General features: G+C 45.6%; 51 non-coding genes across 51 annotated transcripts; all 51 read right to left on the bottom strand.

Moving 5' to 3' along the window:
* Positions 1-214: 214 nt before the first annotated feature.
* On the bottom strand, positions 215-333 carry LOC126683524 (5S ribosomal RNA). The gene has a single exon (XR_007641744.1). It is a non-coding gene; the product is annotated as a 5S ribosomal RNA (ribosomal RNA).
* Positions 334-553: 220 nt separating this feature from the next.
* On the bottom strand, positions 554-672 carry LOC126683523 (5S ribosomal RNA). The gene has a single exon (XR_007641743.1). It is a non-coding gene; the product is annotated as a 5S ribosomal RNA (ribosomal RNA).
* Positions 673-903: 231 nt separating this feature from the next.
* Positions 904-1,022, bottom strand: LOC126683522 (5S ribosomal RNA). The gene has a single exon (XR_007641742.1). It is a non-coding gene; the product is annotated as a 5S ribosomal RNA (ribosomal RNA).
* A 232-nt stretch (positions 1,023-1,254) lies between these two features.
* Positions 1,255-1,373, bottom strand: LOC126684520 (5S ribosomal RNA). The gene has a single exon (XR_007642695.1). It is a non-coding gene; the product is annotated as a 5S ribosomal RNA (ribosomal RNA).
* A 220-nt stretch (positions 1,374-1,593) lies between these two features.
* On the bottom strand, positions 1,594-1,712 carry LOC126683521 (5S ribosomal RNA). Its single transcript, XR_007641741.1, has one exon. It is a non-coding gene; the product is annotated as a 5S ribosomal RNA (ribosomal RNA).
* A 218-nt stretch (positions 1,713-1,930) lies between these two features.
* Positions 1,931-2,049, bottom strand: LOC126683519 (5S ribosomal RNA). The gene has a single exon (XR_007641739.1). It is a non-coding gene; the product is annotated as a 5S ribosomal RNA (ribosomal RNA).
* Positions 2,050-2,267: 218 nt separating this feature from the next.
* On the bottom strand, positions 2,268-2,386 carry LOC126683518 (5S ribosomal RNA). The gene has a single exon (XR_007641738.1). It is a non-coding gene; the product is annotated as a 5S ribosomal RNA (ribosomal RNA).
* A 232-nt stretch (positions 2,387-2,618) lies between these two features.
* On the bottom strand, positions 2,619-2,737 carry LOC126683517 (5S ribosomal RNA). Its single transcript, XR_007641737.1, has one exon. It is a non-coding gene; the product is annotated as a 5S ribosomal RNA (ribosomal RNA).
* A 231-nt stretch (positions 2,738-2,968) lies between these two features.
* LOC126684793 (5S ribosomal RNA) lies at positions 2,969-3,087 on the bottom strand. The gene has a single exon (XR_007642962.1). It is a non-coding gene; the product is annotated as a 5S ribosomal RNA (ribosomal RNA).
* A 218-nt stretch (positions 3,088-3,305) lies between these two features.
* LOC126684888 (5S ribosomal RNA) lies at positions 3,306-3,424 on the bottom strand. The gene has a single exon (XR_007643053.1). It is a non-coding gene; the product is annotated as a 5S ribosomal RNA (ribosomal RNA).
* Positions 3,425-3,642: 218 nt separating this feature from the next.
* On the bottom strand, positions 3,643-3,761 carry LOC126685049 (5S ribosomal RNA). The gene has a single exon (XR_007643205.1). It is a non-coding gene; the product is annotated as a 5S ribosomal RNA (ribosomal RNA).
* Positions 3,762-3,986: 225 nt separating this feature from the next.
* Positions 3,987-4,105, bottom strand: LOC126683516 (5S ribosomal RNA). Its single transcript, XR_007641736.1, has one exon. It is a non-coding gene; the product is annotated as a 5S ribosomal RNA (ribosomal RNA).
* Positions 4,106-4,323: 218 nt separating this feature from the next.
* On the bottom strand, positions 4,324-4,442 carry LOC126683515 (5S ribosomal RNA). The gene has a single exon (XR_007641735.1). It is a non-coding gene; the product is annotated as a 5S ribosomal RNA (ribosomal RNA).
* A 232-nt stretch (positions 4,443-4,674) lies between these two features.
* Positions 4,675-4,793, bottom strand: LOC126685109 (5S ribosomal RNA). The gene has a single exon (XR_007643261.1). It is a non-coding gene; the product is annotated as a 5S ribosomal RNA (ribosomal RNA).
* Positions 4,794-5,011: 218 nt separating this feature from the next.
* On the bottom strand, positions 5,012-5,130 carry LOC126683514 (5S ribosomal RNA). Its single transcript, XR_007641734.1, has one exon. It is a non-coding gene; the product is annotated as a 5S ribosomal RNA (ribosomal RNA).
* Positions 5,131-5,362: 232 nt separating this feature from the next.
* Positions 5,363-5,481, bottom strand: LOC126683513 (5S ribosomal RNA). Its single transcript, XR_007641733.1, has one exon. It is a non-coding gene; the product is annotated as a 5S ribosomal RNA (ribosomal RNA).
* A 220-nt stretch (positions 5,482-5,701) lies between these two features.
* On the bottom strand, positions 5,702-5,820 carry LOC126683512 (5S ribosomal RNA). The gene has a single exon (XR_007641732.1). It is a non-coding gene; the product is annotated as a 5S ribosomal RNA (ribosomal RNA).
* A 231-nt stretch (positions 5,821-6,051) lies between these two features.
* On the bottom strand, positions 6,052-6,170 carry LOC126683511 (5S ribosomal RNA). Its single transcript, XR_007641731.1, has one exon. It is a non-coding gene; the product is annotated as a 5S ribosomal RNA (ribosomal RNA).
* Positions 6,171-6,402: 232 nt separating this feature from the next.
* LOC126683510 (5S ribosomal RNA) lies at positions 6,403-6,521 on the bottom strand. The gene has a single exon (XR_007641730.1). It is a non-coding gene; the product is annotated as a 5S ribosomal RNA (ribosomal RNA).
* Positions 6,522-6,741: 220 nt separating this feature from the next.
* LOC126683508 (5S ribosomal RNA) lies at positions 6,742-6,860 on the bottom strand. Its single transcript, XR_007641728.1, has one exon. It is a non-coding gene; the product is annotated as a 5S ribosomal RNA (ribosomal RNA).
* Positions 6,861-7,078: 218 nt separating this feature from the next.
* On the bottom strand, positions 7,079-7,197 carry LOC126683507 (5S ribosomal RNA). Its single transcript, XR_007641727.1, has one exon. It is a non-coding gene; the product is annotated as a 5S ribosomal RNA (ribosomal RNA).
* A 218-nt stretch (positions 7,198-7,415) lies between these two features.
* On the bottom strand, positions 7,416-7,534 carry LOC126683506 (5S ribosomal RNA). The gene has a single exon (XR_007641726.1). It is a non-coding gene; the product is annotated as a 5S ribosomal RNA (ribosomal RNA).
* Positions 7,535-7,766: 232 nt separating this feature from the next.
* Positions 7,767-7,885, bottom strand: LOC126683505 (5S ribosomal RNA). Its single transcript, XR_007641725.1, has one exon. It is a non-coding gene; the product is annotated as a 5S ribosomal RNA (ribosomal RNA).
* Positions 7,886-8,116: 231 nt separating this feature from the next.
* Positions 8,117-8,235, bottom strand: LOC126684902 (5S ribosomal RNA). The gene has a single exon (XR_007643066.1). It is a non-coding gene; the product is annotated as a 5S ribosomal RNA (ribosomal RNA).
* A 232-nt stretch (positions 8,236-8,467) lies between these two features.
* On the bottom strand, positions 8,468-8,586 carry LOC126683504 (5S ribosomal RNA). Its single transcript, XR_007641724.1, has one exon. It is a non-coding gene; the product is annotated as a 5S ribosomal RNA (ribosomal RNA).
* A 232-nt stretch (positions 8,587-8,818) lies between these two features.
* Positions 8,819-8,937, bottom strand: LOC126685613 (5S ribosomal RNA). Its single transcript, XR_007643711.1, has one exon. It is a non-coding gene; the product is annotated as a 5S ribosomal RNA (ribosomal RNA).
* Positions 8,938-9,157: 220 nt separating this feature from the next.
* On the bottom strand, positions 9,158-9,276 carry LOC126685612 (5S ribosomal RNA). The gene has a single exon (XR_007643710.1). It is a non-coding gene; the product is annotated as a 5S ribosomal RNA (ribosomal RNA).
* A 231-nt stretch (positions 9,277-9,507) lies between these two features.
* LOC126685611 (5S ribosomal RNA) lies at positions 9,508-9,626 on the bottom strand. The gene has a single exon (XR_007643709.1). It is a non-coding gene; the product is annotated as a 5S ribosomal RNA (ribosomal RNA).
* A 232-nt stretch (positions 9,627-9,858) lies between these two features.
* LOC126685610 (5S ribosomal RNA) lies at positions 9,859-9,977 on the bottom strand. The gene has a single exon (XR_007643708.1). It is a non-coding gene; the product is annotated as a 5S ribosomal RNA (ribosomal RNA).
* Positions 9,978-10,197: 220 nt separating this feature from the next.
* Positions 10,198-10,316, bottom strand: LOC126685609 (5S ribosomal RNA). The gene has a single exon (XR_007643707.1). It is a non-coding gene; the product is annotated as a 5S ribosomal RNA (ribosomal RNA).
* A 218-nt stretch (positions 10,317-10,534) lies between these two features.
* LOC126685607 (5S ribosomal RNA) lies at positions 10,535-10,653 on the bottom strand. Its single transcript, XR_007643705.1, has one exon. It is a non-coding gene; the product is annotated as a 5S ribosomal RNA (ribosomal RNA).
* Positions 10,654-10,871: 218 nt separating this feature from the next.
* On the bottom strand, positions 10,872-10,990 carry LOC126685606 (5S ribosomal RNA). The gene has a single exon (XR_007643704.1). It is a non-coding gene; the product is annotated as a 5S ribosomal RNA (ribosomal RNA).
* Positions 10,991-11,222: 232 nt separating this feature from the next.
* Positions 11,223-11,341, bottom strand: LOC126685605 (5S ribosomal RNA). Its single transcript, XR_007643703.1, has one exon. It is a non-coding gene; the product is annotated as a 5S ribosomal RNA (ribosomal RNA).
* A 231-nt stretch (positions 11,342-11,572) lies between these two features.
* LOC126684792 (5S ribosomal RNA) lies at positions 11,573-11,691 on the bottom strand. The gene has a single exon (XR_007642961.1). It is a non-coding gene; the product is annotated as a 5S ribosomal RNA (ribosomal RNA).
* A 218-nt stretch (positions 11,692-11,909) lies between these two features.
* Positions 11,910-12,028, bottom strand: LOC126684887 (5S ribosomal RNA). Its single transcript, XR_007643052.1, has one exon. It is a non-coding gene; the product is annotated as a 5S ribosomal RNA (ribosomal RNA).
* Positions 12,029-12,246: 218 nt separating this feature from the next.
* On the bottom strand, positions 12,247-12,365 carry LOC126685048 (5S ribosomal RNA). The gene has a single exon (XR_007643204.1). It is a non-coding gene; the product is annotated as a 5S ribosomal RNA (ribosomal RNA).
* A 225-nt stretch (positions 12,366-12,590) lies between these two features.
* LOC126685604 (5S ribosomal RNA) lies at positions 12,591-12,709 on the bottom strand. Its single transcript, XR_007643702.1, has one exon. It is a non-coding gene; the product is annotated as a 5S ribosomal RNA (ribosomal RNA).
* A 218-nt stretch (positions 12,710-12,927) lies between these two features.
* Positions 12,928-13,046, bottom strand: LOC126685602 (5S ribosomal RNA). Its single transcript, XR_007643701.1, has one exon. It is a non-coding gene; the product is annotated as a 5S ribosomal RNA (ribosomal RNA).
* A 232-nt stretch (positions 13,047-13,278) lies between these two features.
* On the bottom strand, positions 13,279-13,397 carry LOC126685108 (5S ribosomal RNA). Its single transcript, XR_007643260.1, has one exon. It is a non-coding gene; the product is annotated as a 5S ribosomal RNA (ribosomal RNA).
* A 218-nt stretch (positions 13,398-13,615) lies between these two features.
* Positions 13,616-13,734, bottom strand: LOC126685601 (5S ribosomal RNA). Its single transcript, XR_007643700.1, has one exon. It is a non-coding gene; the product is annotated as a 5S ribosomal RNA (ribosomal RNA).
* A 232-nt stretch (positions 13,735-13,966) lies between these two features.
* Positions 13,967-14,085, bottom strand: LOC126685600 (5S ribosomal RNA). The gene has a single exon (XR_007643699.1). It is a non-coding gene; the product is annotated as a 5S ribosomal RNA (ribosomal RNA).
* Positions 14,086-14,305: 220 nt separating this feature from the next.
* On the bottom strand, positions 14,306-14,424 carry LOC126685599 (5S ribosomal RNA). Its single transcript, XR_007643698.1, has one exon. It is a non-coding gene; the product is annotated as a 5S ribosomal RNA (ribosomal RNA).
* A 231-nt stretch (positions 14,425-14,655) lies between these two features.
* LOC126685598 (5S ribosomal RNA) lies at positions 14,656-14,774 on the bottom strand. The gene has a single exon (XR_007643697.1). It is a non-coding gene; the product is annotated as a 5S ribosomal RNA (ribosomal RNA).
* A 232-nt stretch (positions 14,775-15,006) lies between these two features.
* Positions 15,007-15,125, bottom strand: LOC126685597 (5S ribosomal RNA). The gene has a single exon (XR_007643696.1). It is a non-coding gene; the product is annotated as a 5S ribosomal RNA (ribosomal RNA).
* A 220-nt stretch (positions 15,126-15,345) lies between these two features.
* On the bottom strand, positions 15,346-15,464 carry LOC126685595 (5S ribosomal RNA). The gene has a single exon (XR_007643694.1). It is a non-coding gene; the product is annotated as a 5S ribosomal RNA (ribosomal RNA).
* A 218-nt stretch (positions 15,465-15,682) lies between these two features.
* LOC126685594 (5S ribosomal RNA) lies at positions 15,683-15,801 on the bottom strand. The gene has a single exon (XR_007643693.1). It is a non-coding gene; the product is annotated as a 5S ribosomal RNA (ribosomal RNA).
* A 218-nt stretch (positions 15,802-16,019) lies between these two features.
* LOC126684309 (5S ribosomal RNA) lies at positions 16,020-16,138 on the bottom strand. Its single transcript, XR_007642494.1, has one exon. It is a non-coding gene; the product is annotated as a 5S ribosomal RNA (ribosomal RNA).
* A 232-nt stretch (positions 16,139-16,370) lies between these two features.
* LOC126685593 (5S ribosomal RNA) lies at positions 16,371-16,489 on the bottom strand. The gene has a single exon (XR_007643692.1). It is a non-coding gene; the product is annotated as a 5S ribosomal RNA (ribosomal RNA).
* Positions 16,490-16,720: 231 nt separating this feature from the next.
* On the bottom strand, positions 16,721-16,839 carry LOC126685591 (5S ribosomal RNA). Its single transcript, XR_007643691.1, has one exon. It is a non-coding gene; the product is annotated as a 5S ribosomal RNA (ribosomal RNA).
* A 232-nt stretch (positions 16,840-17,071) lies between these two features.
* Positions 17,072-17,190, bottom strand: LOC126685590 (5S ribosomal RNA). Its single transcript, XR_007643690.1, has one exon. It is a non-coding gene; the product is annotated as a 5S ribosomal RNA (ribosomal RNA).
* A 220-nt stretch (positions 17,191-17,410) lies between these two features.
* Positions 17,411-17,529, bottom strand: LOC126685589 (5S ribosomal RNA). Its single transcript, XR_007643689.1, has one exon. It is a non-coding gene; the product is annotated as a 5S ribosomal RNA (ribosomal RNA).
* Positions 17,530-17,559: the final 30 nt, after the last annotated feature.

Raw genomic sequence — 17,559 nt, 5'->3', positions numbered from 1 at the left:
ATCGTATATATCTGCTGCCTTGCAACTCATTCAACCAAAATAAAAACTATCTTTAAAAGTACGTTTTGGTCCCTGAACTTTTTCATATTTCCCGTTTAGTCCCTGCATTTCAATTCACCGGTGCTCGTTGCTCGTTACTCGTTACTCGTTCTGTTTACGCGATAGGCGATAATAATTAAAAAAATGCAGGCGCGGACCGCAAAAATGCAAAAAAGGGGTGCAACACGAGGACTTCCCAGGAGGTCACCCATCCTAGTACTGCTCTCGCCCAAGCACGTTTAACTTCGGAGTTCTGATGGGATCCGGTGCATTAGTGCTGGTATGATCGCACCCGTCACACCTTGCACGATCATCGTATATATCTGCTGCCTTGCAACTCATTCAACCAAAATAAAAAATATCTTTAAAAGTACGTTTTGGTCCCTGAACTTTTTCATATTTCCCGTTTAGTCCCTGCATTGCAATTCACCGGTGCTCGTTGCTCGTTACTCGTTTACGCGATAGGCGATAATAATAAAAAAAATGCAGGCGCGGACCGCAAAAATGCAAAAAAGGGGTGCAACACGAGGACTTCCCAGGAGGTCACCCATCCTAGTACTGCTCTCGCCCAAGCACGTTTAACTTCGGAGTTCTGATGGGATCCGGTGCATTAGTGCTGGTATGATCGCACCCGTCACACCTTGCACGATCATCGTATATATCTGCTGCCTTGCAACTCATTCAACCAAAATAAAAAATATCTTTAAAAGTACGTTTTGGTCCCTGAACTTTTTCATTTTCCCGTTTAGTCCCTGCATTGCAATTCACCGGTGCTCGTTGCTCGTTACTCGTTACTCGTTCTGTTTACGCGATAGGCGATAATAATTAAAAAAATGCAGGCGCGGACCGCAAAAATGCAAAAAAGGGGTGCAACACGAGGACTTCCCAGGAGGTCACCCATCCTAGTACTGCTCTCGCCCAAGCACGTTTAACTTCGGAGTTCTGATGGGATCCGGTGCATTAGTGCTGGTATGATCGCACCCGTCACACCTTGCACGATCATCGTATATATCTGCTGCCTTGCAACTCATTCAACCAAAATAAAAAATATCTTTAAAAGTACGTTTTGGTCCCTGAACTTTTTCATATTTCCCGTTTAGTCCCTGCATTGCAATTCACCGGTGCTCGGTGCTCGTTACTCGTTACTCGTTCTGTTTACGCGATAGGCGATAATAATTAAAAAAATGCAGGCGCGGACCGCAAAAATGCCAAAAAGGGGTGCAACACGAGGACTTCACAGGAGGTCACCCATCCTAGTACTGCTCTCGCCCAAGCACGTTTAACTTCGGAGTTCTGATGGGATCCGGTGCATTAGTGCTGGTATGATCGCACCCGTCACACCTTGCACGATCATCGTATATATCTGCTGCCTTGCAACTCATTCAACCAAAATAAAAACTATCTTTAAAAGTACGTTTTGGTCCCTGAACTTTTTCATATTTCCCGTTTAGTCCCTGCATTGCAATTCACCGGTGCTCGTTGCTCGTTACTCGTTTACGCGATAGGCGATAATAATTAAAAAAATGCAGGCGCGGACCGCAAAAATGCCAAAAAGGGGTGCAACACGAGGACTTCCCAGGAGGTCACCCATCCTAGTACTGCTCTCGCCCAAGCACGTTTAACTTCGGAGTTCTGATGGGATCCGGTGCATTAGTGCTGGTATGATCGCACCCGTCACACCTTGCACGATCATCGTATATATCTGCTGCCTTGCAACTCATTCAACCAAAATAAAAAATATCTTTAAAAGTACGTTTTGGTCCCTGAACTTTTTCATATTTCCCGTTTAGTCCCTGCATTGCAATTCACCGGTGCTCGTTACTCGTTCTGTTTACGCGATAGGCGATAATAATTAAAAAAATGCAGGCGCGGACCGCAAAAATGCAAAAAAGGGGTGCAACACGAGGACTTCCCAGGAGGTCACCCATCCTAGTACTGCTCTCGCCCAAGCACGTTTAACTTCGGAGTTCTGATGGGATCCGGTGCATTAGTGCTGGTATGATCGCACCCGTCACACCTTGCACGATCATCGTATATATCTGCTGCCTTGCAACTCATTCAACCAAAATAAAAAATATCTTTAAAAGTACGTTTTGGTCCCTGAACTTTTTCATATTTCCCGTTTAGTCCCTGCATTGCAATTCACCGGTGCTCGTTACTCGTTCTGTTTACGCGATAGGCGATAATAATTAAAAAAATGCAGGCGCGGACCGCAAAAATGCAAAAAAGGGGTGCAACACGAGGACTTCCCAGGAGGTCACCCATCCTAGTACTGCTCTCGCCCAAGCACGTTTAACTTCGGAGTTCTGATGGGATCCGGTGCATTAGTGCTGGTATGATCGCACCCGTCACACCTTGCACGATCATCGTATATATCTGCTGCCTTGCAACTCATTCAACCAAAATAAAAAATATCTTTAAAAGTACGTTTTGGTCCCTGAACTTTTTCATATTTCCCGTTTAGTCCCTGCATTGCAATTCACCGGTGCTCGTTGCTCGTTACTCGTTACTCGTTCTGTTTACGCGATAGGCGATAATAATTAAAAAAATGCAGGCGCGGACCGCAAAAATGCCAAAAAGGGGTGCAACACGAGGACTTCCCAGGAGGTCACCCATCCTAGTACTGCTCTCGCCCAAGCACGTTTAACTTCGGAGTTCTGATGGGATCCGGTGCATTAGTGCTGGTATGATCGCACCCGTCACACCTTGCACGATCATCGTATATATCTGCTGCCTTGCAACTCATTCAACCAAAATAAAAAATATCTTTAAAAGTACGTTTTGGTCCCTGAACTTTTTCATTTTCCCGTTTAGTCCCTGCATTGCAATTCACCGGTGCTCGTTGCTCGTTACTCGTTACTCGTTCTGTTTACGCGATAGGCGATAATAATTAAAAAAATGCAGGCGCGGACCGCAAAAATGCAAAAAAGGGGTGCAACACGAGGACTTCCCAGGAGGTCACCCATCCTAGTACTGCTCTCGCCCAAGCACGTTTAGCTTCGGAGTTCTGATGGGATCCGGTGCATTAGTGCTAGTATGATCGCACCCGTCACACCTTGCACGATCATCGTATATATCTGCTGCCTTGCAACTCATTCAACCAAAATAAAAACTATCTTTAAAAGTACGTTTTGGTCCCTGAACTTTTTCATATTTCCCGTTTAGTCCCTGCATTGCAATTCACCGGTGCTCGTTACTCGTTCTGTTTACGCGATAGGCGATAATAATTAAAAAAATGCAGGCGCGGACCGCAAAAATGCAAAAAAGGGGTGCAATACGAGGACTTCCCAGGAGGTCACCCATCCTAGTACTGCTCTCGCCCAAACACGTTTAACTACGGAGTTCTGATGGGATCCGGTGCATTAGTGCTGGTATGATCGCACCCGTCACACCTTGCACGATCATCGTATATATCTGCTGCCTTGCAACTCATTCAACCAAAATAAAAACTATCTTTAAAAGTACGTTTTGGTCCCTGAACTTTTTCATATTTCCCGTTTAGTCCCTGCATTGCAATTCACCGGTGCTCGTTACTCGTTCTGTTTACGCGATAGGCGATAATAATTAAAAAAATGCAGGCGCGGACCGCAAAAATGCAAAAAAGGGGTGCAACACGAGGACTTCCCAGGAGGTCACCCATCCTAGTACTGCTCTCGCCCAATCACGTTTAACTTCGGAGTTCTGATGGGATCCGGTGCATTAGTGCTAGTATGATCGCACCCGTCACACCTTGCACGATCATCGTATATATCTGCTGCCTTGCAACTCATTCAACCAAAATAAAAACTATCTTTAAAAGTACGTTTTGGTCCCTGAACTTTTTCATATTTCCCGTTTAGTCCCTGCATTTCAATTCACCGGTGCTCGTTACTCGTTACTCGTTCTGTTTACGCGATAGGCGATAATAATTAAAAAAATGCAGGCGCGGACCGCAAAAATGCCAAAAAGGGGTGCAACACGAGGACTTCCCAGGAGGTCACCCATCCTAGTACTGCTCTCGCCCAAGCACGTTTAACTTCGGAGTTCTGATGGGATCCGGTGCATTAGTGCTGGTATGATCGCACCCGTCACACCTTGCACGATCATCGTATATATCTGCTGCCTTGCAACTCATTCAACCAAAATAAAAACTATCTTTAAAAGTACGTTTTGGTCCCTGAACTTTTTCATATTTCCCGTTTAGTCCCTGCATTGCAATTCACCGGTGCTCGTTACTCGTTCTGTTTACGCGATAGGCGATAATAATTAAAAAAATGCAGGCGCGGACCGCAAAAATGCAAAAAAGGGGTGCAACACGAGGACTTCCCAGGAGGTCACCCATCCTAGTACTGCTCTCGCCCAAGCACGTTTAACTTCGGAGTTCTGATGGGATCCGGTGCATTAGTGCTGGTATGATCGCACCCGTCACACCTTGCACGATCATCGTATATATCTGCTGCCTTGCAACTCATTCAACCAAAATAAAAAATATCTTTAAAAGTACGTTTTGGTCCCTAAACTTTTTCATATTTCCCGTTTAGTCCCTGCATTGCAATTCACCGCTGCTCGTTGCTCGTTACTCGTTACTCGTTCTGTTTACGCGATAGGCGATAATAATTAAAAAAATGCAGGCGCGGACCGCAAAAATGCAAAAAAGGGGTGCAACACGAGGACTTCCCAGGAGGTCACCCATCCTAGTACTGCTCTCACCCAATCACGTTTAACTTCGGAGTTCTGATGGGATATGGTGCATTAGTGCTAGTATGATCGCACCCGTCACACCTTGCACGATCATCGTATATATCTGCTGCCTTGCAACTCATTCAACCAAAATAAAAAATATCTTTAAAAGTACGTTTTGGTCCCTGAACTTTTTCATATTTCCCGTTTAGTCCCTGCATTGCAATTCACCGGTGCTCGTTACTCGTTCTGTTTACGCGATAGGCGATAATAATTAAAAAAATGCAGGCGCGGACCGCAAAAATGCCAAAAAGGGGTGCAACACGAGGACTTCCCAGGAGGTCACCCATCCTAGTACTGCTCTCGCCCAAGCACGTTTAACTTCGGAGTTCTGATGGGATCCGGTGCATTAGTGCTGGTATGATCGCACCCGTCACACCTTGCACGATCATCGTATATATCTGCTGCCTTGCAACTCATTCAACCAAAATAAAAACTATCTTTAAAAGTACGTTTTGGTCCCTGAACTTTTTCATATTTCCCGTTTAGTCCCTGCATTGCAATTCACCGGTGCTCGTTGCTCGTTACTCGTTACTCATTCTGTTTACGCGATAGGCGATAATAATTAAAAAAATGCAGGCGCGGACCGCAAAAATGCAAAAAAGGGGTGCAACACGAGGACTTCCCAGGAGGTCACCCATCCTAGTACTGCTCTCGCCCAAGCACGTTTAACTTCGGAGTTCTGATGGGATCCGGTGCATTAGTGCTGGTATGATCGCACCCGTCACACCTTGCACGATCATCGTATATATCTGCTGCCTTGCAACTCATTCAACCAAAATAAAAAATATCTTTAAAAGTACGTTTTGGTCCCTGAACTTTTTCATATTTCCCGTTTAGTCCCTGCATTGCAATTCACCGGTGCTCGTTGCTCGTTACTCGTTTACGCGATAGGCGATAATAATAAAAAAAATGCAGGCGCGGACCGCAAAAATGCAAAAAAGGGGTGCAACACGAGGACTTCCCAGGAGGTCACCCATCCTAGTACTGCTCTCGCCCAAGCACGTTTAACTTCGGAGTTCTGATGGGATCCGGTGCATTAGTGCTGGTATGATCGCACCCGTCACACCTTGCACGATCATCGTATATATCTGCTGCCTTGCAACTCATTCAACCAAAATAAAAAATATCTTTAAAAGTACGTTTTGGTCCCTGAACTTTTTCATTTTCCCGTTTAGTCCCTGCATTGCAATTCACCGGTGCTCGTTGCTCGTTACTCGTTACTCGTTCTGTTTACGCGATAGGCGATAATAATTAAAAAAATGCAGGCGCGGACCGCAAAAATGCAAAAAAGGGGTGCAACACGAGGACTTCCCAGGAGGTCACCCATCCTAGTACTGCTCTCGCCCAAGCACGTTTAACTTCGGAGTTCTGATGGGATCCGGTGCATTAGTGCTGGTATGATCGCACCCGTCACACCTTGCACGATCATCGTATATATCTGCTGCCTTGCAACTCATTCAACCAAAATAAAAAATATCTTTAAAAGTACGTTTTGGTCCCTGAACTTTTTCATATTTCCCGTTTAGTCCCTGCATTGCAATTCACCGGTGCTCGTTGCTCGTTACTCGTTACTCGTTCTGTTTACGCGATAGGCGATAATAATTAAAAAAATGCAGGCGCGGACCGCAAAAATGCCAAAAAGGGGTGCAACACGAGGACTTCCCAGGAGGTCACCCATCCTAGTACTGCTCTCGCCCAAGCACGTTTAACTTCGGAGTTCTGATGGGATCCGGTGCATTAGTGCTGGTATGATCGCACCCGTCACACCTTGCACGATCATCGTATATATCTGCTGCCTTGCAACTCATTCAACCAAAATAAAAACTATCTTTAAAAGTACGTTTTGGTCCCTGAACTTTTTCATATTTCCCGTTTAGTCCCTGCATTGCAATTCACCGGTGCTCGTTGCTCGTTACTCGTTTACGCGAGAGGCGATAATAATTAAAAAAATGCAGGCGCGGACCGCAAAAATGCCAAAAAGGGGTGCAACACGAGGACTTCCCAGGAGGTCACCCATCCTAGTACTGCTCTCGCCCAAGCACGTTTAACTTCGGAGTTCTGATGGGATCCGGTGCATTAGTGCTGGTATGATCGCACCCGTCACACCTTGCACGATCATCGTATATATCTGCTGCCTTGCAACTCATTCAACCAAAATAAAAAATATCTTTAAAAGTACGTTTTGGTCCCTGAACTTTTTCATATTTCCCGTTTAGTCCCTGCATTGCAATTCACCGGTGCTCGTTACTCGTTCTGTTTACGCGATAGGCGATAATAATTAAAAAAATGCAGGCGCGGACCGCAAAAATGCAAAAAAGGGGTGCAACACGAGGACTTCCCAGGAGGTCACCCATCCTAGTACTGCTCTCGCCCAAGCACGTTTAACTTCGGAGTTCTGATGGGATCCGGTGCATTAGTGCTGGTATGATCGCACCCGTCACACCTTGCACGATCATCGTATATATCTGCTGCCTTGCAACTCATTCAACCAAAATAAAAAATATCTTTAAAAGTACGTTTTGGTCCCTGAACTTTTTCATATTTCCCGTTTAGTCCCTGCATTGCAATTCACCGGTGCTCGTTACTCGTTCTGTTTACGCGATAGGCGATAATAATTAAAAAAATGCAGGCGCGGACCGCAAAAATGCAAAAAAGGGGTGCAACACGAGGACTTCCCAGGAGGTCACCCATCCTAGTACTGCTCTCGCCCAAGCACGTTTAACTTCGGAGTTCTGATGGGATCCGGTGCATTAGTGCTGGTATGATCGCACCCGTCACACCTTGCACGATCATCGTATATATCTGCTGCCTTGCAACTCATTCAACCAAAATAAAAAATATCTTTAAAAGTACGTTTTGGTCCCTGAACTTTTTCATATTTCCCGTTTAGTCCCTGCATTGCAATTCACCGGTGCTCGTTGCTCGTTACTCGTTACTCGTTCTGTTTACGCGATAGGCGATAATAATTAAAAAAATGCAGGCGCGGACCGCAAAAATGCCAAAAAGGGGTGCAACACGAGGACTTCCCAGGAGGTCACCCATCCTAGTACTGCTCTCGCCCAAGCACGTTTAACTTCGGAGTTCTGATGGGATCCGGTGCATTAGTGCTGGTATGATCGCACCCGTCACACCTTGCACGATCATCGTATATATCTGCTGCCTTGCAACTCATTCAACCAAAATAAAAAATATCTTTAAATGTACGTTTTGGTCCCTGAACTTTTTCATTTTCCCGTTTAGTCCCTGCATTGCAATTCACCGGTGCTCGTTGCTCGTTACTCGTTACTCGTTCTGTTTACGCGATAGGCGATAATAATTAAAAAAATGCAGGCGCGGACCGCAAAAATGCAAAAAAGGGGTGCAACACGAGGACTTCCCAGGAGGTCACCCATCCTAGTACTGCTCTCGCCCAAGCACGTTTAACTTCGGAGTTCTGATGGGATCAGGTGCATTAGTGCTGGTATGATCGCACCCGTCACACCTTGCACGATCATCGTATATATCTGCTGCCTTGCAACTCATTCAACCAAAATAAAAAATATCTTTAAAAGTACGTTTTGGTCCCTGAACTTTTTCATATTTCCCGTTTAGTCCCTGCATTGCAATTCACCGGTGCTCGTTGCTCGTTACTCGTTACTCGTTCTGTTTACGCGATAGGCGATAATAATTAAAAAAATGCAGGCGCGGACAGCAAAAATGCCAAAAAGGGGTGCAACACGAGGACTTCCCAGGAGGTCACCCATCCTAGTACTGCTCTCGCCCAAGCACGTTTAACTTCGGAGTTCTGATGGGATCCGGTGCATTAGTGCTGGTATGATCGCACCCGTCACACCTTGCACGATCATCGTATATATCTGCTGCCTTGCAACTCATTCAACCAAAATAAAAACTATCTTTAAAAGTACGTTTTGGTCCCTGAACTTTTTCATATTTCCCGTTTAGTCCCTGCATTGCAATTCACCGGTGCTCGTTGCTCGTTACTCGTTACTCGTTCTGTTTACGCGATAGGCGATAATAATTAAAAAAATGCAGGCGCGGACCGCAAAAATGCAAAAAAGGGGTGCAACACGAGGACTTCCCAGGAGGTCACCCATCCTAGTACTGCTCTCGCCCAAGCACGTTTAACTTCGGAGTTCTGATGGGATCCGGTGCATTAGTGCTGGTATGATCGCACCCGTCACACCTTGCACGATCATCGTATATATCTGCTGCCTTGCAACTCATTCAACCAAAATAAAAAATATCTTTAAAAGTACGTTTTGGTCCCTGAACTTTTTCATATTTCCCGTTTAGTCCCTGCATTGCAATTCACCGGTGCTCGTTGCTCGTTACTCGTTTACGCGATAGGCGATAATAATAAAAAAAATGCAGGCGCGGACCGCAAAAATGCCAAAAAGGGGTGCAACACGAGGACTTCCCAGGAGGTCACCCATCCTAGTACTGCTCTCGCCCAAGCACGTTTAACTTCGGAGTTCTGATGGGATCCGGTGCATTAGTGCTGGTATGATCGCACCCGTCACACCTTGCACGATCATCGTATATATCTGCTGCCTTGCAACTCATTCAACCAAAATAAAAAATATCTTTAAAAGTACGTTTTGGTCCCTGAACTTTTTCATTTTCCCGTTTAGTCCCTGCATTGCAATTCACCGGTGCTCGTTGCTCGTTACTCGTTACTCGTTCTGTTTACGCGATAGGCGATAATAATTAAAAAAATGCAGGCGCGGACCGCAAAAATGCAAAAAAGGGGTGCAACACGAGGACTTCCCAGGAGGTCACCCATCCTAGTACTGCTCTCGCCCAAGCACGTTTAACTTCGGAGTTCTGATGGGATCCGGTGCATTAGTGCTGGTATGATCGCACCCGTCACACCTTGCACGATCATCGTATATATCTGCTGCCTTGCAACTCATTCAACCAAAATAAAAAATATCTTTAAAAGTACGTTTTGGTCCCTGAACTTTTTCATATTTCCCGTTTAGTCCCTGCATTGCAATTCACCGGTGCTCGTTGCTCGTTACTCGTTACTCGTTCTGTTTACGCGATAGGCGATAATAATTAAAAAAATGCAGGCGCGGACCGCAAAAATGCCAAAAAGGGGTGCAACACGAGGACTTCCCAGGAGGTCACCCATCCTAGTACTGCTCTCGCCCAAGCACGTTTAACTTCGGAGTTCTGATGGGATCCGGTGCATTAGTGCTGGTATGATCGCACCCGTCACACCTTGCACGATCATCGTATATATCTGCTGCCTTGCAACTCATTCAACCAAAATAAAAACTATCTTTAAAAGTACGTTTTGGTCCCTGAACTTTTTCATATTTCCCGTTTAGTCCCTGCATTGCAATTCACCGGTGCTCGTTGCTCGTTACTCGTTTACGCGATAGGCGATAATAATTAAAAAAATGCAGGCGCGGACCGCAAAAATGCCAAAAAGGGGTGCAACACGAGGACTTCCCAGGAGGTCACCCATCCTAGTACTGCTCTCGCCCAAGCACGTTTAACTTCGGAGTTCTGATGGGATCCGGTGCATTAGTGCTGGTATGATCGCACCCGTCACACCTTGCACGATCATCGTATATATCTGCTGCCTTGCAACTCATTCAACCAAAATAAAAAATATCTTTAAAAGTACGTTTTGGTCCCTGAACTTTTTCATATTTCCCGTTTAGTCCCTGCATTGCAATTCACCGGTGCTCGTTACTCGTTCTGTTTACGCGATAGGCGATAATAATTAAAAAAATGCAGGCGCGGACCGCAAAAATGCAAAAAAGGGGTGCAACACGAGGACTTCCCAGGAGGTCACCCATCCTAGTACTGCTCTCGCCCAAGCACGTTTAACTTCGGAGTTCTGATGGGATCCGGTGCATTAGTGCTGGTATGATCGCACCCGTCACACCTTGCACGATCATCGTATATATCTGCTGCCTTGCAACTCATTCAACCAAAATAAAAAATATCTTTAAAAGTACGTTTTGGTCCCTGAACTTTTTCATATTTCCCGTTTAGTCCCTGCATTGCAATTCACCGGTGCTCGTTACTCGTTCTGTATACGCGATAGGCGATAATAATTAAAAAAATGCAGGCGCGGACCGCAAAAATGCAAAAAAGGGGTGCAACACGAGGACTTCCCAGGAGGTCACCCATCCTAGTACTGCTCTCGCCCAAGCACGTTTAACTTCGGAGTTCTGATGGGATCCGGTGCATTAGTGCTGGTATGATCGCACCCGTCACACCTTGCACGATCATCGTATATATCTGCTGCCTTGCAACTCATTCAACCAAAATAAAAAATATCTTTAAAAGTACGTTTTGGTCCCTGAACTTTTTCATATTTCCCGTTTAGTCCCTGCATTGCAATTCACCGGTGCTCGGTGCTCGTTACTCGTTACTCGTTCTGTTTACGCGATAGGCGATAATAATTAAAAAAATGCAGGCGCGGACCGCAAAAATGCCAAAAAGGGGTGCAACACGAGGACTTCCCAGGAGGTCACCCATCCTAGTACTGCTCTCGCCCAAGCACGTTTAACTTCGGAGTTCTGATGGGATCCGGTGCATTAGTGCTGGTATGATCGCACCCGTCACACCTTGCACGATCATCGTATATATCTGCTGCCTTGCAACTCATTCAACCAAAATAAAAAATATCTTTAAAAGTACGTTTTGGTCCCTGAACTTTTTCATTTTCCCGTTTAGTCCCTGCATTGCAATTCACCGGTGCTCGTTGCTCGTTACTCGTTACTCGTTCTGTTTACGCGATAGGCGATAATAATTAAAAAAATGCAGGCGCGGACCGCAAAAATGCAAAAAAGGGGTGCAACACGAGGACTTCCCAGGAGGTCACCCATCCTAGTACTGCTCTCGCCCAAGCACGTTTAGCTTCGGAGTTCTGATGGGATCCGGTGCATTAGTGCTAGTATGATCGCACCCGTCACACCTTGCACGATCATCGTATATATCTGCTGCCTTGCAACTCATTCAACCAAAATAAAAACTATCTTTAAAAGTACGTTTTGGTCCCTGAACTTTTTCATATTTCCCGTTTAGTCCCTGCATTGCAATTCACCGGTGCTCGTTACTCGTTCTGTTTACGCGATAGGCGATAATAATTAAAAAAATGCAGGCGCGGACCGCAAAAATGCAAAAAAGGGGTGCAATACGAGGACTTCCCAGGAGGTCACCCATCCTAGTACTGCTCTCGCCCAAACACGTTTAACTACGGAGTTCTGATGGGATCCGGTGCATTAGTGCTGGTATGATCGCACCCGTCACACCTTGCACGATCATCGTATATATCTGCTGCCTTGCAACTCATTCAACCAAAATAAAAACTATCTTTAAAAGTACGTTTTGGTCCCTGAACTTTTTCATATTTCCCGTTTAGTCCCTGCATTGCAATTCACCGGTGCTCGTTACTCGTTCTGTTTACGCGATAGGCGATAATAATTAAAAAAATGCAGGCGCGGACCGCAAAAATGCAAAAAAGGGGTGCAACACGAGGACTTCCCAGGAGGTCACCCATCCTAGTACTGCTCTCGCCCAATCACGTTTAACTTCGGAGTTCTGATGGGATCCGGTGCATTAGTGCTAGTATGATCGCACCCGTCACACCTTGCACGATCATCGTATATATCTGCTGCCTTGCAACTCATTCAACCAAAATAAAAACTATCTTTAAAAGTACGTTTTGGTCCCTGAACTTTTTCATATTTCCCGTTTAGTCCCTGCATTTCAATTCACCGGTGCTCGTTACTCGTTACTCGTTCTGTTTACGCGATAGGCGATAATAATTAAAAAAATGCAGGCGCGGACCGCAAAAATGCCAAAAAGGGGTGCAACACGAGGACTTCCCAGGAGGTCACCCATCCTAGTACTGCTCTCGCCCAAGCACGTTTAACTTCGGAGTTCTGATGGGATCCGGTGCATTAGTGCTGGTATGATCGCACCCGTCACACCTTGCACGATCATCGTATATATCTGCTGCCTTGCAACTCATTCAACCAAAATAAAAACTATCTTTAAAAGTACGTTTTGGTCCCTGAACTTTTTCATATTTCCCGTTTAGTCCCTGCATTGCAATTCACCGGTGCTCGTTACTCGTTCTGTTTACGCGATAGGCGATAATAATTAAAAAAATGCAGGCGCGGACCGCAAAAATGCAAAAAAGGGGTGCAACACGAGGACTTCCCAGGAGGTCACCCATCCTAGTACTGCTCTCGCCCAAGCACGTTTAACTTCGGAGTTCTGATGGGATCCGGTGCATTAGTGCTGGTATGATCGCACCCGTCACACCTTGCACGATCATCGTATATATCTGCTGCCTTGCAACTCATTCAACCAAAATAAAAAATATCTTTAAAAGTACGTTTTGGTCCCTAAACTTTTTCATATTTCCCGTTTAGTCCCTGCATTGCAATTCACCGCTGCTCGTTGCTCGTTACTCGTTACTCGTTCTGTTTACGCGATAGGCGATAATAATTAAAAAAATGCAGGCGCGGACCGCAAAAATGCAAAAAAGGGGTGCAACACGAGGACTTCCCAGGAGGTCACCCATCCTAGTACTGCTCTCACCCAATCACGTTTAACTTCGGAGTTCTGATGGGATATGGTGCATTAGTGCTAGTATGATCGCACCCGTCACACCTTGCACGATCATCGTATATATCTGCTGCCTTGCAACTCATTCAACCAAAATAAAAAATATCTTTAAAAGTACGTTTTGGTCCCTGAACTTTTTCATATTTCCCGTTTAGTCCCTGCATTGCAATTCACCGGTGCTCGTTACTCGTTCTGTTTACGCGATAGGCGATAATAATTAAAAAAATGCAGGCGCGGACCGCAAAAATGCCAAAAAGGGGTGCAACACGAGGACTTCCCAGGAGGTCACCCATCCTAGTACTGCTCTCGCCCAAGCACGTTTAACTTCGGAGTTCTGATGGGATCCGGTGCATTAGTGCTGGTATGATCGCACCCGTCACACCTTGCACGATCATCGTATATATCTGCTGCCTTGCAACTCATTCAACCAAAATAAAAACTATCTTTAAAAGTACGTTTTGGTCCCTGAACTTTTTCATATTTCCCGTTTAGTCCCTGCATTGCAATTCACCGGTGCTCGTTGCTCGTTACTCGTTACTCGTTCTGTTTACGCGATAGGCGATAATAATTAAAAAAATGCAGGCGCGGACCGCAAAAATGCAAAAAAGGGGTGCAACACGAGGACTTCCCAGGAGGTCACCCATCCTAGTACTGCTCTCGCCCAAGCACGTTTAACTTCGGAGTTCTGATGGGATCCGGTGCATTAGTGCTGGTATGATCGCACCCGTCACACCTTGCACGATCATCGTATATATCTGCTGCCTTGCAACTCATTCAACCAAAATAAAAAATATCTTTAAAAGTACGTTTTGGTCCCTGAACTTTTTCATATTTCCCGTTTAGTCCCTGCATTGCAATTCACCGGTGCTCGTTGCTCGTTACTCGTTTACGCGATAGGCGATAATAATAAAAAAAATGCAGGCGCGGACCGCAAAAATTCCAAAAAGGGGTGCAACACGAGGACTTCCCAGGAGGTCACCCATCCTAGTACTGCTCTCGCCCAAGCACGTTTAACTTCGGAGTTCTGATGGGATCCGGTGCATTAGTGCTGGTATGATCGCACCCGTCACACCTTGCACGATCATCGTATATATCTGCTGCCTTGCAACTCATTCAACCAAAATAAAAAATATCTTTAAAAGTACGTTTTGGTCCCTGAACTTTTTCATTTTCCCGTTTAGTCCCTGCATTGCAATTCACCGGTGCTCGTTGCTCGTTACTCGTTACTCGTTCTGTTTACGCGATAGGCGATAATAATTAAAAAAATGCAGGCGCGGACCGCAAAAATGCAAAAAAGGGGTGCAACACGAGGACTTCCCAGGAGGTCACCCATCCTAGTACTGCTCTCGCCCAAGCACGTTTAACTTCGGAGTTCTGATGGGATCCGGTGCATTAGTGCTGGTATGATCGCACCCGTCACACCTTGCACGATCATCGTATATATCTGCTGCCTTGCAACTCATTCAACCAAAATAAAAAATATCTTTAAAAGTACGTTTTGGTCCCTGAACTTTTTCATATTTCCCGTTTAGTCCCTGCATTGCAATTCACCGGTGCTCGTTGCTCGTTACTCGTTACTCGTTCTGTTTACGCGATAGGCGATAATAATTAAAAAAATGCAGGCGCGGACCGCAAAAATGCCAAAAAGGGGTGCAACACGAGGACTTCCCAGGAGGTCACCCATCCTAGTACTGCTCTCGCCCAAGCACGTTTAACTTCGGAGTTCTGATGGGATCCGGTGCATTAGTGCTGGTATGATCGCACCCGTCACACCTTGCACGATCATCGTATATATCTGCTGCCTTGCAACTCATTCAACCAAAATAAAAACTATCTTTAAAAGTACGTTTTGGTCCCTGAACTTTTTCATATTTCCCGTTTAGTCCCTGCATTGCAATTCACCGGTGCTCGTTGCTCGTTACTCGTTTACGCGATAGGCGATAATAATTAAAAAAATGCAGGCGCGGACCGCAAAAATGCCAAAAAGGGGTGCAACACGAGGACTTCCCAGGAGGTCACCCATCCTAGTACTGCTCTCGCCCAAGCACGTTTAACTTCGGAGTTCTGATGGGATCCGGTGCATTAGTGCTGGTATGATCGCACCCGTCACACCTTGCACGATCATCGTATATATCTGCTGCCTTGCAACTCATTCAACCAAAATAAAAAATATCTTTAAAAGTACGTTTTGGTCCCTGAACTTTTTCATATTTCCCGTTTAGTCCCTGCATTGCAATTCACCGGTGCTCGTTACTCGTTCTGTTTACGCGATAGGCGATAATAATTAAAAAAATGCAGGCGCGGACCGCAAAAATGCAAAAAAGGGGTGCAACACGAGGACTTCCCAGGAGGTCACCCATCCTAGTACTGCTCTCGCCCAAGCACGTTTAACTTCGGAGTTCTGATGGGATCCGGTGCATTAGTGCTGGTATGATCGCACCCGTCACACCTTGCACGATCATCGTATATATCTGCTGCCTTGCAACTCATTCAACCAAAATAAAAAATATCTTTAAAAGTACGTTTTGGTCCCTGAACTTTTTCATATTTCCCGTTTAGTCCCTGCATTGCAATTCACCGGTGCTCGTTACTCGTTCTGTTTACGCGATAGGCGATAATAATTAAAAAAATGCAGGCGCGGACCGCAAAAATGCAAAAAAGGGGTGCAACACGAGGACTTCCCAAGAGGTCACCCATCCTAGTACTGCTCTCGCCCAAGCACGTTTAACTTCGGAGTTCTGATGGGATCCGGTGCATTAGTGCTGGTATGATCGCACCCGTCACACCTTGCACGATCATCGTATATATCTGCTGCCTTGCAACTCATTCAACCAAAATAAAAAATATCTTTAAAAGTACGTTTTGGTCCCTGAACTTTTTCATATTTCCCGTTTAGTCCCTGCATTGCAATTCACCGGTGCTCGTTGCTCGTTACTCGTTACTCGTTCTGTTTACGCGATAGGCGATAATAATTAAAAAAATGCAGGCGCGGACCGCAAAAATGCCAAAAAGGGGTGCAACACGAGGACTTCCCAGGAGGTCACCCATCCTAGTACTGCTCTCGCCCAAGCACGTTTAACTTCGGAGTTCTGATGGGATCCGGTGCATTAGTGCTGGTATGATCGCACCCGTCACACCTTGCACGATCATCGTATATATCTGCTGCCTTGCAACTCATTCAACCAAAATAAAAAATATCTTTAAAAGTTCGTTTTGGTCCCTGAACTTTTTCATTTTCCCGTTTAGTCCCTGCATTGCAATTCACCGGTGCTCGTTGCTCGTTACTCGTTACTCGTTCTGTTTACGCGATAGGCGATAATAATTAAAAAAATGCAGGCGCGGACCGCAAAAATGCATAAAAGGGGTGCAACACGAGGACTTCCCAGGAGGTCACCCATCCTAGTACTGCTCTCGCCCAAGCACGTTTAACTTCGGAGTTCTGATGGGATCCGGTGCATTAGTGCTGGTATGATCGCACCCGTCACACCTTGCACGATCATCGTATATATCTGCTGCCTTGCAACTCATTCAACCAAAATAAAAAATATCTTTAAAAGTACGTTTTGGTCCCTGAACTTTTTCATATTTCCCGTTTAGTCCCTGCATTGCAATTCACCGGTGCTCGTTGCTCGTTACTCGTTACTCGTTCTGTTTACGCGATAGGCGATAATAATTAAAAAAATGCAGGCGCGGACCGCAAAAATGCCAAAAAGGGGTGCAACACGAGGACTTCCCAGGAGGTCACCCATCCTAGTACTGCTCTCGCCCAAGCACGTTTAACTTCGGAGTTCTGATGGGATCCGGTGCATTAGTGCTGGTATGATCGCACCCGTCACACCTTGCACGATCATCGTATATATCTGCTGCCTTGCAACTCATTCAACCAAAATAAAAACTATCTTTAAAAGTACGTTTTGGTCCCTGAACTTTTTCATATTTCCCGTTTAGTCCCTGCATTGCAATTCACCGGTGCTCGTTGCTCGTTACTCGTTTACGCGATAGGCGATAATAATTAAAAAAATGCAGGCGCGGACCGCAAAAATGCCAAAAAGGGGTGCAACACGAGGACTTCCCAGGAGGTCACCCATCCTAGTACTGCTCTCGCCCAAGCACGTTTAACTTCGGAGTTCTGATGGGATCCGGTGCATTAGTGCTGGTATGATCGCACCCGTCACACCTTGCACGATCATCGTATATATC

The sequence above is a fragment of the Mercurialis annua genome, linkage group LG5, assembly GCF_937616625.2.
Source record: "Mercurialis annua linkage group LG5, ddMerAnnu1.2, whole genome shotgun sequence".
Lineage (NCBI taxonomy): Eukaryota > Viridiplantae > Streptophyta > Magnoliopsida > Malpighiales > Euphorbiaceae > Mercurialis > Mercurialis annua.
Note: the sequence above shows the minus strand (reverse complement) of the source record. Positions and strands in the feature narration are given on the sequence as shown.